General features: G+C 43.6%; 1 protein-coding gene across 9 annotated transcripts in view; it reads right to left on the bottom strand.

Moving 5' to 3' along the window:
- Nucleotides 1-12608, bottom strand: part of NRG1 (neuregulin 1) — a 439630-nt gene that overhangs the window by 95979 nt on the left and 331043 nt on the right. The gene's annotated exons all lie outside the window — the stretch shown is intronic.

Raw genomic sequence — 12608 nt, 5'->3', positions numbered from 1 at the left:
TTGTCAGTGACTTCCTATTTTATCCAATTAGGAGGAATAAAGGCCATCAAATCAAAGGGAGGGAGCGGGCAGGAGTTGCGCACCCACCCGCTCCCTCTCTCCTGGCAAAGCGTGGCCGGAGGCGGCGGCCATCGGTGGCAAAGTCCTCCGGCAAGGACCGGGTGTCGGTGGGAGCTCTTCGGGTTGGACTGGGCTCGCTCAGCCTGATATTCGATCTCTCCCAGAGGGGAGAACCTCTTTCCATAAGCAATTTCTCCCTGCCTGACACCTAGAGACAGCTTTTCTTTGCAAGCTCCTGAATAAGTTTTGTTCCCTAGGAATAGAACTGGGATGCATCTTAGGTCAAGCAGAGGAAATAAAAAAACCCAAACCATTCCTGCCTCTAACAAATTTGCATTTTAAGTTACTACAAAGATGTCTGCATATTTTTTTAATTCCATTTTTCCATCCTCCTTTTCCAAACCCCTCCTCTAAATCCAAAAAACAAAGACTTCACACTAAAATCAGATCCCGAATGTACTTTTCAAGAGCTCACATGTTGCTAGCATATATCCTCACTCTACTTCAGACTAAAAGGAAAAAAAATTATTCATTATTATTTATTAAAGGCTTGCACTTATTTATTAAATTTGGCTGTCATTTCTCACCTCTACCAATACCTAGGACTACCATTTCCACCAGTGCAGTGTAATACACTGGTAAATTAATGGTCTAGTTAACATAATGAAAGTAAGATTAGAATCAGATCTGTTCCCTCTTTTGTCTCCCACAGAAAATTCACCTGTGTAACAATACAGATGTATGAATGAAAGGCAAGAGGATTATAATACAATTTCCAGTTCCTTGGACTTAATGAAAACATTTGCATTGAAGATTTGCTATGTGAACCCTTCTTTCTCCTTAGTGTAAATGGCAGCAGGATGTATAAGGAAACAAAGAATCAAGTGCTACAAATTGCTCTGAACTCATTTTTGCTGGTATCTTAGTCAGGCATCTGAAAGGTAAATTCCTTTGTAGTTGCGTATTTTTGGTAGTGTTAAAAGAAGCATCTGGCTCTACCCATGTTCTCTCTCTGCCTCCATCTCTCCTACCACCCCAACCCCCCCTTCCATGGGAACATTAGTAACATTCACATGAAAAAGGTTTATCAAAAATCTCAGTGAATCCCACTGTGTTTCCACAGACTGCCATGTCAAGGACTAATTGATGGATGTCTGATCGCAGAGCTTCCTGTGAGGCTGTGGTAGCCAACTGAAGTAATCATGATGCTGCTACAATCAAGTGCCTGGAGCATTTACCTTAAAGCACAGCCAGTGATAACACTCTCTGGAAGAATGTAAAAAGATAAATCATCATACAATCTAGCCTACATTACCGCTAAAGTGTCTGGTCCTTAGGTTAATGATGTGATCAGTAACCTCAGAGAGAATTAACAGCTTGCACTGCATATTTACATACATGGCTTCTCTTACTATAAAGCACATGTTCTCCTTAGCTGGTAATTCCTTGCATGACTGCAGCCTCTCTGAGTATTTCAAAACCTATTTCAAACAGCAGTAGCAACACAGCCACTGTAGAAAGTGTAACATCACAGCAGCATTGCTGTGACAGCTGTGGTGGTCCGTGGGTACAAGTAATCAAGGTTTCTAGAAAAAGGATGTACCTTTTATTAGATTAGCTGATAAATCTGGGAAAACCAGACACAATTCTGCATACACAAGCTCCTCCTCAGGTGTGAAGCTACAGCATCACTCTTCGAAGAGGAGTGCAAGCTGAGAACCAGCTGGGAATATCCTCTTCCTTGCACAGATGAGATACTACAGTATCTGAGGGCTTGGCAGAAATGGTTTAAAATGCCTTTCCTTCTTTATCCATGCCTAATTTTTCAACCTCCCTATTTCCAGTAAGAACCTTTTCCCTGCTGACACTTCTCTGAGCTTGTCTTTAATTCACTGCCCGTCCACATATTTCCTGCACTGGTCCTCCTGGCAAACTGCCTGTGTTCACCCTTCAGTAATCTTTGCTACCCTCCATCCTATTCACATTTAACTTCTCTCTTTTAAACTATGTTTCTGCTTTGTTCACATCTTGCTGGTGCTGCGATGAACAGAAACTCATGTGGAAGCCTTGCACCTTCTTTACAAGGGTTGCCTTGTTAAGTTAAGCCAAATACACACAGTGCTGTGGAGCTGGACAGAGGAACGGAGTGCTGCCTGCACGGGCACACATCAAGGGGCTCCTCTGCAGGTCGGTGCATCGCCCCCCTTCCCACCCTGCTGCCGGAGGGGCTGTCAGCTCGCACGGACCGGCAAAGGGCTCTGCCAAAGGGCTCGTGCCCCAGCCCGCCAGGCTAAAGTGAGCCTGGACAGCATCTCTCCCTGCCCTTTTCACGCCCTCCTGCACCGGCGGGGCCCAGCCTGCCCGCAGCAGCTCCTGCCGGCAGGCAGGCAGGCAGGCAGGCACACCCGCACCCCCCCTCCCCCCCCGTCGGCTCCGTGGCCGCAGCGTGTCCGTGGTCCCTGGCTCCCGGCCAGGCTGCAGTGCCCTCCTCCGCTGCGGGTCCCTTCCCCCGCCGCGCCTCCAGACCTGGCGCGCAGGCTGCCTGCCTCAGCATCACGCAGCCAGCTCCGACCAGACCTCCTTCTCCTCCTCCTCCTCCCCTCGTATCCCTTCCCAGGGAAGCCTGCAGAGCTGATTCAGCCCCCCGGGGGCTGCGGGGGCTTGCGGCGAGGAGAGCGGGGCGGCGCCCGCCACCCTGCCCCCGCCCTCGGCGGTGCCCGGCGGCTCCCGGTATTCCCGCGGCCAGGAAGGCAGACGGGCGGTGCTGAATCATCCGCCAGGCAGCATCCCCAGGCCCCGCGCCACAGGTGGCCAAAGCCAGGGCCAGGAGGGCACAGCCTGCCTGCCGTGCTGCCATCCGATACCGCATGGGCCGGCTCCTCTCGGGAATCTTTGGGCCAAAATGCAACCCCGCGCTCTTTTCACCGCGTCGGGGAGGGGTAAGGGAGCACACCACCTTCCGTGACAGCTCTCGAACCTGCAGTAAAGGCTGGCTGATGATGGTCTCTCACTTCTGGGCCTGAAGATACAGTTTGCTGAGTTTGAGGGTCCTTTCTGCTCCTCTTACCCCCAAAACAATGCAGAAACTCTTCACCCCACAGCTTCAGTTTTGAGCTTTTTACGTTTCTGTAGTGACATGCTAGCACTGGCATGCTGTGCTTAAACATGGGTTCTGGCCCTGACTGGAGGAGATGAGTGCCTGGAAAAGGTCAGCAATTGGTTCACTGAAAGGGAGACCCAGGAAGAAAACAGGAGGAAGCATGACCTTGGAGGTAACAAAGTTTTACAAGGGTAACCCATTGGTGGTAAATACAGAAGGATAAGGAAGGAAATAACTTGCCTGTTCATAATTAGGTTAGCTTCTTGTGCAAAGATTTATTTCTGATTACCATGTGGCTTGGGCCTCTTTGGCTGAGAGGAAAAAGCAGTTTGAGTCTACACTAATGAAGCTAATCTATGACTGAGATTTGGACTCCTGCCATATGTAAATGACAGGTTGAAAATCAGAGCCTTAGAAAAGTGTAATTTTATTTTGTGGAGTGTTTTTGTAAAGAATCAAACGATTTTTTGCAAAGTTTCACTCCCAAAAGACTCAAGGAGATACACAGAGCCAAAGACAGCATTAACCTCCAGCCTGTGATGAGAAGGAACATGTTCTATCTGTTTGCCAATTTTACTGGTGCTAAAAGGAAGCTGACTTCATAATACCAAGCTGCAGAGGATCATTCTCTGGTCACCACAAAGATGTGAATAGAACATGACTGACATCATCCTGAAAACTAGAGCAGCAAAGACCATTTAACTCATCTGACCCTTCAGTCACACCATAATCAGACCCAAACCTGCTCAAAGTTTTGGAAACTAGGCTTGGTGAATCATTCTCGTGGAAGACACTGGATTTCAAATATCTAAGATTCCCTTAGAATTATCTGCTTTCTTGCAACTACTGGGACACTGGGAAATTAAAACGTATCTTTACAGGCTCACATGGCAGGATCACAGCTTAAGAAAGGATGAACAGAGAACCAGATATCAGCGCAGGACAAGTGATCCCTGCACCCACTCAGACCGCTGCTTTCCTTTAAGAACATGCCAGTTCTTCAGAAAAGAGCAAGCAGCAGCATGCAGCATCAACTGCTCCATCATGTGTTTGATTGCACCCCCTTTTCTATCATACACTGAGAAATTAAAAGCATTGTAACCAAGAATCTAATAAGAAAAAAGTGCATGCTCATTAACAAGAGATTGATGAGCAAGATAAAAGGATCTCTTTTTATTGATTGCACTTTCTTCAAATTAAATAAGTGCACCATTTAACGATGGAGGAGTGACCTAAAGCAAGTGATCAGGCCCAATGAGCGACATCACTGCCAGCAGTCATGGTGTGGGAAGAGTGGGCTGTAACACATGGTACAAAATTATTCATTTATTCATTCTTTCACTGTTTCACCAGCCTCCATAATCCATCTCCCTTGGACTGATGCCAGCACTCCTTGAGTCCTTCTAAAAGCCCTTACTAGGAACCTCATCTCTCAGCTGAAATGGCACACAAAGAAAATTTCATTTTGCTTCTATGCTGGTCCTGTCACTGGAACTCTAAATGTTAAAATGGGACAGGCTGTCACCTGCACACACACATCCCGTTTTTCACCTGATGGAAAGCAAACAGGATATACGTGATAGTGCTGTTTGTGTGCTTCTCCCCACCACCTTTCTCCCTTTATTCTTTTAAACCCTCTGGCCATTTGCAGTCATGTGTGACTGATGAGATGAAAACCAAGTCTATAAGAAGATGCAAGAAAAGATGAGCAGTAAAAATATGGACCTTTAAGCGCATATTCAGCCATAGAGATGAGGGTAAATAGGTCAGTGCCAATAAGTCATTAGTATCCTTGATTCATTTGGTATAAAGGGCTACCCTCAGATAGCACAGGAGATGGGGACATGAAGAAGCTGTACTCTAACACTCTCTGTAACCTCAAACCAAATCAACTATATTGGAATGCTGGTGTGTCAGAAACACTTCCTCACACTGGATATGTCTGAAACGCAGTGTACAAACTGCAGTGCTTGTGAAAACAGTTGGGAGAGCTCACATTGCCTCCGTGGCAGTATTTTCTGTATTGACATCACATTTGCACATTTACACCAAGGCTTTACACCAGGAACGTGCTCCCCGTAAGACCAACAGCTGTGGCTTGCAGAAATAATGATTTGAAAAAAAAAAACCAAACCAAAACAACAAAACTACAATGGCCTTTTTAAGAGATGCATACTTCAGGTAGCTACAGCCAGTACTGAAACTGAAAACTGCCATAAAATGGGCTGTTATTTTAGGAGAAGCAAAAGGTATTCTGAGTCTTTTCATCTTCAAGTGAAATGTGAGACACCGAGTTTCTTTCATCCTATTCAAAAGCAGAGCTAGTGGCACTACACGAGACACGGAAATAGGACATCAAACCGCGAATTTCATTTTTCATCAATGGCACTGACTCATTCCCCCAGCCTCTGCTCAGTCACAAAACTGGGATGGGCCCTGCTGTTCTTCAGGCTAATGATAATTAGCTCTGCCATGTGGTAAAGGAGCATTTAAGAGATGCAAAGACATGTAATGTGCTCAGCTAGGCTCTTCTGCCTAAGGGCAGAAACAGATGGACAAAGTCCATGTGCACTTTTCAGGTGTTTTTATACTTGTGGGTGTTTTTTTTTGGTTTGGTTTGGGGTTTTTTGGTGGTTCTGTGTGTATTTTTTTTGGGGGGGGGGGGTGTTTGGTATGGGTTTTGTTTGTTCGGTTTGTGTTTCTTTTTGGGGGGGAGAGGACGGGTCTGTTGTTTTTTGTTTGTTTGGGGGCTTGTTTTTTTCTCGAGATCTGACACCCCCTTCACCCTGTCACTGGAGTCTCCAGCAAACCTGCTGGGGTGGTTGCGTTTATTTGTTTTCACAGTGCAGCAGCGCTGAGCAGGGGTAGCACTCCAACCGCAGGGCTCAGGCTTGATCATTAATTCCCACCCACCTTAGTGCTTAAATGTATCTGCATGCCTGCATTCGAACGCTTTATTCAGACAGAAGAAATTCCCCGTCAGTATTCATGGGACAGTGGCAATGCTGCTATTTCGCACAGGCTCAGCTGCTGAGGGAGTCACTGGACACTGATAATTTGAGTAAAGGTCCTGAAAACCCTAAATCAAGGGATTATCCCTCCCTCAGTGATGCCTGGTTAATAAAACACTTAAATGTACAAGGAGTTAAACAAGTGGTGAAATGCCTTCCTGATTAGAAATGGGCTACATCATATATCTAAGTGCCTTTTTGAATCATAGCCTAATTCAAGAACTGAGAAGGCATTTTGGAGCCTAGTGCTGTGGTTTCATGATAAACGGTTTGGGCAGCAATATCCTTTTCCCTGTCTCTCCTCTCTTTGTGCTCCCTCTGTTCTGTGACCTGCACTGATGCAGTAACATTGTTCACGTGGCCAGGCTCTCAACTGGATCAGAGAACTGATGTTTGATTTTAAAATAATTTACTTTATTTTTTTTTAATGGATCAGCTTGCCAACTAATTCCCAACCTGGCCCTGTAAATATATGTAAGCTGGGAGAAAGAGAATAGGACTATTCTTCCGAGGCCCAAAGTTCCTTGACCTTGTTTTCTCACAGAAGACTTTGCATAGTAAAAACCATGACTCAAAGCCCTTCCTGAATCTGGGCTTAACTTAGGCAGAGGCTCCTAGTAGATCCCAGCAAGACACCCTTAACTCTGAAAAATCTTGACTCTACTAACTGCACCTGTCATTTTTTTTTTTTTTTTTTGGTGTAGAAAGAATTATTTTGGTACCTGCACGCATTCCCAACTGCTATGGTTTAAAACCTAAGGCATCATACTTTATTTCACTTTAAAGCATAAATAAGTAAAGTATAATTTTCTATATTTTAACAACACATGCAGTTTTTCATAGAGTAACTCTTTACTTAATGCATAGTCAATAGTTTTGCTATTAGAAAACCAAAAAGAAAGAAGTCAAAGACATGGAACCAGTCTACTGCATACAAGTACTTCTGTTTCATTAAATACATGGGTATTAACAATGGGACACTGACATGTTTGTGGCTTAGACTTTCTTAAAGTACATCTTACAGTACAGTTATACATTCAGAATCTGCAAACACCAGAATTTTGCTTGCAGAAAATGCTAGGATTTCACCTCAAGAGCTGGTTTGCTTAGCAGCTTTCTACAAATACTTCTAAATAATGAAGTTAATCCACCTTATCCTAAATCAGGATATTCACTCAGTTACTCTGGTTGGTTTGGCTCTGGTCATGTCTATATGCAGCCTGACTATGTTTAAGTTAGCAGAATTGAGATGTTCACTGATTAAAAGAGATAGGCAACATGATATTTTTAAGTGCAAAAATTCAACAATAATGAAAGCAACAGCTTTCATCATGCCTCAGAATCCTTGTACCATCGAGGACATTTAATATTTAATGTTTAATATTCTTTCTTAGTGCATTCAGAAAGCCATAGAAGGTATGAATCATTCCTTTGGCATTGGCTGGGAAACTTTGTCTATTTCCAGCAAATAATTAAGAAGAATTCAAATAAGTATGACAAAGGAGATTTTATGTCTAGTAATGAGGCTTCAGTAGTCTAATCAAATATGCTTTTATTACATAGCCATGTTTTGAATGCAAGCCCTAGCCTGCCACATCTTTCTCACCCCTGCACCCAGGATCTTTTTTTTGGTCTATGTGGGGTCTAGGACAAAAGCAAAACTCTTACCTTCTAGAAATCAGGTAAAATGGGTTCATTACAACTTCTTTGCATTTAACACATGGGCATACAACAGCACAGGGCAACAGGGGCCACTGCTACTTGATGATGTAAATCCTGTAATGCAGCTTTGGAAACATCCCCTTTTGCAAGACATTGAAAAACCTTGAAATGGAGCATCGGAGGCGGTGACAGAGCTGATACATATGTATCAGAATGAGTTTATAATTATAATTTCATTTGAAGGACTCATTATTCCTGCAGCACTTCCTGCATTCAGACTGTCCACTGGGGGTGCATTATGCCTGCCATGTGTTTCACCGCAGAGGCTGTGGAGTGGCATCAGGACTACAGAAGGGGGATAGAGAGGACAGCCTCTCTTTTTCCTTCTTCTTGAGGGTGTTTAGAGGAATAAATGCATTTTATTCCTGCATTTGAAAAGGTGGGCCAGACAGACAGGGCTGAGGTCACCCTGTATTCTGTGTTCCCAGCCAAGCTCATTCAAATTATCATCCAGGGAAAAAGTCAAGTAAAATAGAGCTACCCTCATGTACATGTCTGTAGGTATGTTATGTCTGTGGTGGAAATGGTGGCTATGAAGGTGGGGAAGGGAAACAAGCACCTACGGGCTGCAAGAAAAAGGAAAGGGCACTTTGTGATTTGGCTTGTACACAAATAGAGGAGATGAGTAGTAACCCTAAATCCCTTTTGCATCAGGGCCACAGTTTGAAGCCAGACCCTATAAAATTTTACCGTTCCTTCGGACATTTGGTTCTGCAAAGATGGGGTCAAGTGTCTTGCCAGTGTGGGCAAGATTTCAGCCTGCTCAGCCACAGCAACAGTGAAGATCTAAGACCTGCTTTCACTTGAGGGAAGCCTTGCTCTAGCTCAAACCCTGCAATTGCTCAACTGCCTCTTAATTCCAATTAAATTAAAAGCTGCCAAAGGGCAACGAAACCTCTCAGTGTTTTTAATTTCACACTAAACACTGTGTCCTTCCTTCAGGGTTTTCAGCAAAGGAACTGGCGTTTTAACAGCTTTGCAAATACTAGAGGAGAGAACAAGGAAGTGGCCAAAATAGGTTCCACTCTAAAGGCACAAGGTCCCCAGAGGGCAAAGCCCAAGCTCCCGGGGATGGACCAGGCTGGCACACACATTCATGGGTAAAACTTTTCTACTTATTCCAGAAGCCTTCAGCTCAGCTAAGGGAGGAAAAAGGAAGGGTGTCTTGAATTTTGAACTCCTTTTTCTCTGAAGAGGGGAGATGGTGCTCCTGCCTCACTGATCAATTTGAAATGATTCTCTGGAGGCCTTGTTAATAACACTCGAAAAATACATGAAATTCTGTATATTGCATTCCTTTTCCTTTGTTAGGCATCAGTTCATGGTTTCATCAGGAAAGCAGCCCTGCTCAGCTGCACAGAGCTCGCTCTTTGAGACTGCCTTGCAGGACACAATGTGACTAAAATTTAACCAATTGAACTAAAAAAAAAAATTAACATTTTGGCCTGTGTTGCTGAGTATGTGCTAGTAACACTACACAGCGCAGGTGTGAGCAGACAGCACATTTCCTTTGCTAAACTAACCCACTTAAGAAGAGATAGTATTATCCCAACAGTGACTATTAGGGTTAGACATGGGCTAATTAAAAACCTATGCAGCTGGGGTCTAGTCAGCATTAATAATTAGTTGTATCTGTTTCCACCACCTTCCACCCCCCAGCTCCATCTTGTTTCCTCCTCTTACAAAAGAAAATAATAATCTCTGTGCACATATGTAATTACAGGAAACATAATGCATTATTAATGCATTAATGTGGTTGCAGCAGACAGAAAGTTCAGGTTTACTGCTTACCAGTGTAGAGGTAAGTTGTAGCTACTGGCAACAGTCAGCTCACTGGTGCATTAGGTAATGAGAGAGTTTCCAAGACCGCCAACTGAAGTGGTTAAATAATACCAGCTATTTGGAAAAGGGCACAGAGGCTGGAAGGAATGATGGGTCTGAATTTATCACTGAGATAGACAACTATGGACAACCTGTAAGAATTATTCCAGGAACAATTAACTTGCGACAATAATTTTCTTTGATCCACGAATGTGATTATGCTCAAAAGCAATTACACAAGTTGGAAGTCTCCAGAGGATGGGCAGAGAGGAAACAGATACAGATACAGTAACATGAGACAAAGCACCCCAAATAAAGATTTTTACCAAGCCCTTTTCCTATCAAAACAACAGTGTTCACAGTGACTTGGAAAAAGGGCATACATGTCCTGTGATTTCAAGGAATATCAGATAGGTCAGGTCAGAAGTGCTCCTTTCCTGACACACTGAACAATGATCTATGATTACAGATGTGTATCTGTCAAGCTGGTATATGTATATTAACGCTTAAGAAATGCCTTTCAGGTTTCATTTACTAGTTACTCTGGACAATATATTATGCTGCACAAAAATACAGATACAGAGCCAGAACTCCTTAAATGAAGGCTTAGAACAGCAGAAAAATACAGTGTGCTTTGAACAAGTAATAAAGTTACAGATTAGATACATGGATTAATGTCACAGGAATTAATTCAGACCTGCTTCCCCAGCAGGACGCCTCTGTGTAGTCTCAACTTGAGTCACAATTTCTTTTTTCCCCTCCTCAAGAGGTTCCTTTTTTTTTTTTTTTTTTTGCATAGAATTTTTTACTGCTCAATAAAGTGCTTGAATGCAAAAATGGTAAAAACCAGCAGGGAGCTGTCCTAAAGCTGAAGAGCCAGAAGCTTCTCCCACAGACTGCTGATGTATCTCACAGATCTCGGGGATACGCCGAAGAACCTCTACAAGTGGACTCCCCTCCTAATAGGTCAGAGGGGAGGACCCTGGTCTGCACCCAAAACCGAGGGGCTACCATAAAACTTGGCACATGCCAAGCTAAATCTCTGTTATCCCAGATCATTTGCACGTTACTGAGCAACTGCTGCAGGAGGGCTGTCATGACACCTGCCACTTGGGTTGTGGCCCCTCACCTCACCCTGCTGTCCCTCAGAGCCTCCCTAGCAGCCTCTTGCCAGCAAGGAGCTACTGTTTATTCTTCCCACAAGCTGGGCACAATGGGGATTAGGGTAAAAAACACTGCATTCCTGCCTTTGTAGATGACTTTCCATGGTTTGAGTGGCAACAGTTAACCATAACCTTTTCAGCTACCCACTGCCTTTGACTATTTCCGTACTGAAGACAGGCTTTGTAATACGGCTGTGGGGAACTGTACTCAGATGACATGGAGAAACCCTTTGGTAATTATTTGCGCTAATCCTATTAGGAAAGAAAGGTTTTCAATTGCCCAAGCAACAAAAAAACCTTTCAGAGAAGGAGCCCACCACTTCAAATTAAATCAACGCCCCCTTCCAGTACAGGATAACCTGATTATTACTGTGCATAAGAAAAGTTGTGTTAACTGAAATGAAAAAATGTTTAACATTTTAAGAAGTTTGTTTGTTTTCTTTTTTAATTTTTAAAATGCATTTGAAATGCCTACAAATTCAAAAGGCACCACTTTGCTTCCCTGCATGTATTTCATTTGCACTTTACTAGTCCACAGCTCTACTTTTATATTTTTCAAGTAGGAGACTTTTACAAAATGGCATAGTTTTATGAGCATTTTGCCTATGATCCAAATTTATGCTACAAGAGAGGACAATTTATGTTCCTGAAATTTGCTGTTATTTTAATGCTGTGGCAGCATGACAAGGGGTAGAGTTAACTCTTTCATGTACTCATCAGAAATTCAGCTAGAGTGTTTAAAATGACAGTAACTTGATTTATTGAGCAATAAGAGGAATTATTCCTCTATGGCTACCAGCCAAACAAGCAATCTTTTAATAAGGCATGTGCAGTCATGATGTTTCCTTTATGAGAGAGGAAAAAGAAATAGAAGCTAGTTAAAAAAAAAAAAAAATCAAGGCACTTAAAATGCGCCTAACTTGGTATACAGGCACACCCTCCCATGTGGCTTTGGGCACCTCAGTTCCCTTCTCATACCTGCATCTGTGCATGTCTGAAGGTGTTCCTCCATTCATTATCCTAGAGGGAGCTGGATGAACCAGGATGGCTCCTCACATCCTTTTACCATGACAGACTTGACCCAAGACGTTAATAGCAGCTTTTGGGTTTATTTTAAAATAACCTAACATGGCTACCCCTTTTCTACCCATTGGGAGTTTTCTTTCTCTCCTGAGAGCACACTTTCAATACTGGCACGGCAGACTGTTTCAGGAAGAACTTCCAAATTCCTCTTGCTGAAGGAAGTCTCCAGCTTTACAGAAAATGCTGATACGGTTTTCAAACCAGAGAGATGAATGTCACTGATGCTTTTTTTGAAGACTTTGTCGACAGAGGAGAGACCTGGTGAACACTGTCTCTTCATAGAAAAAGAGTCGGTGCATTTAGTTGATGGTGGTTTTATGCCTTTTTTTTTTTTTTCCTCCTTATGGAGAAAACTTCTCACGCTCCATCTTAGCCATCTGTGAAATGCTGTCTGTCTGTCTGTCTTCCCATCAGCACATGATCATGGAATGACCTTTGGTAACTGTTTGGACTAATCCTGGTAGGAAATAATTTCAGTTTTGAGGCATCTGAAGTCTTTCTGGGCATTCACGGGGGTGTCTGCACATGCATTTCAGAATTCATGGTTTGTTCCCTCAGGAGCCAAGTGTTGGCCAAGTTTCCCAGCCTGTAATGTGCACTCATACTAGTCCTAAGGCACGTGCTTAGGGTTGCTCAGGAACTCTTTCT

This window comes from Empidonax traillii, unplaced genomic scaffold (assembly GCF_003031625.1).
Source record: "Empidonax traillii isolate 1590-97213 ecotype Southwest subspecies unplaced genomic scaffold, ASM303162v1 scaffold2:size4533513, whole genome shotgun sequence".
In the NCBI taxonomy this organism is placed as follows: Eukaryota; Metazoa; Chordata; class Aves; order Passeriformes; family Tyrannidae; genus Empidonax; species Empidonax traillii.
This window is presented reverse-complemented; position numbering and strand designations above follow the sequence as displayed.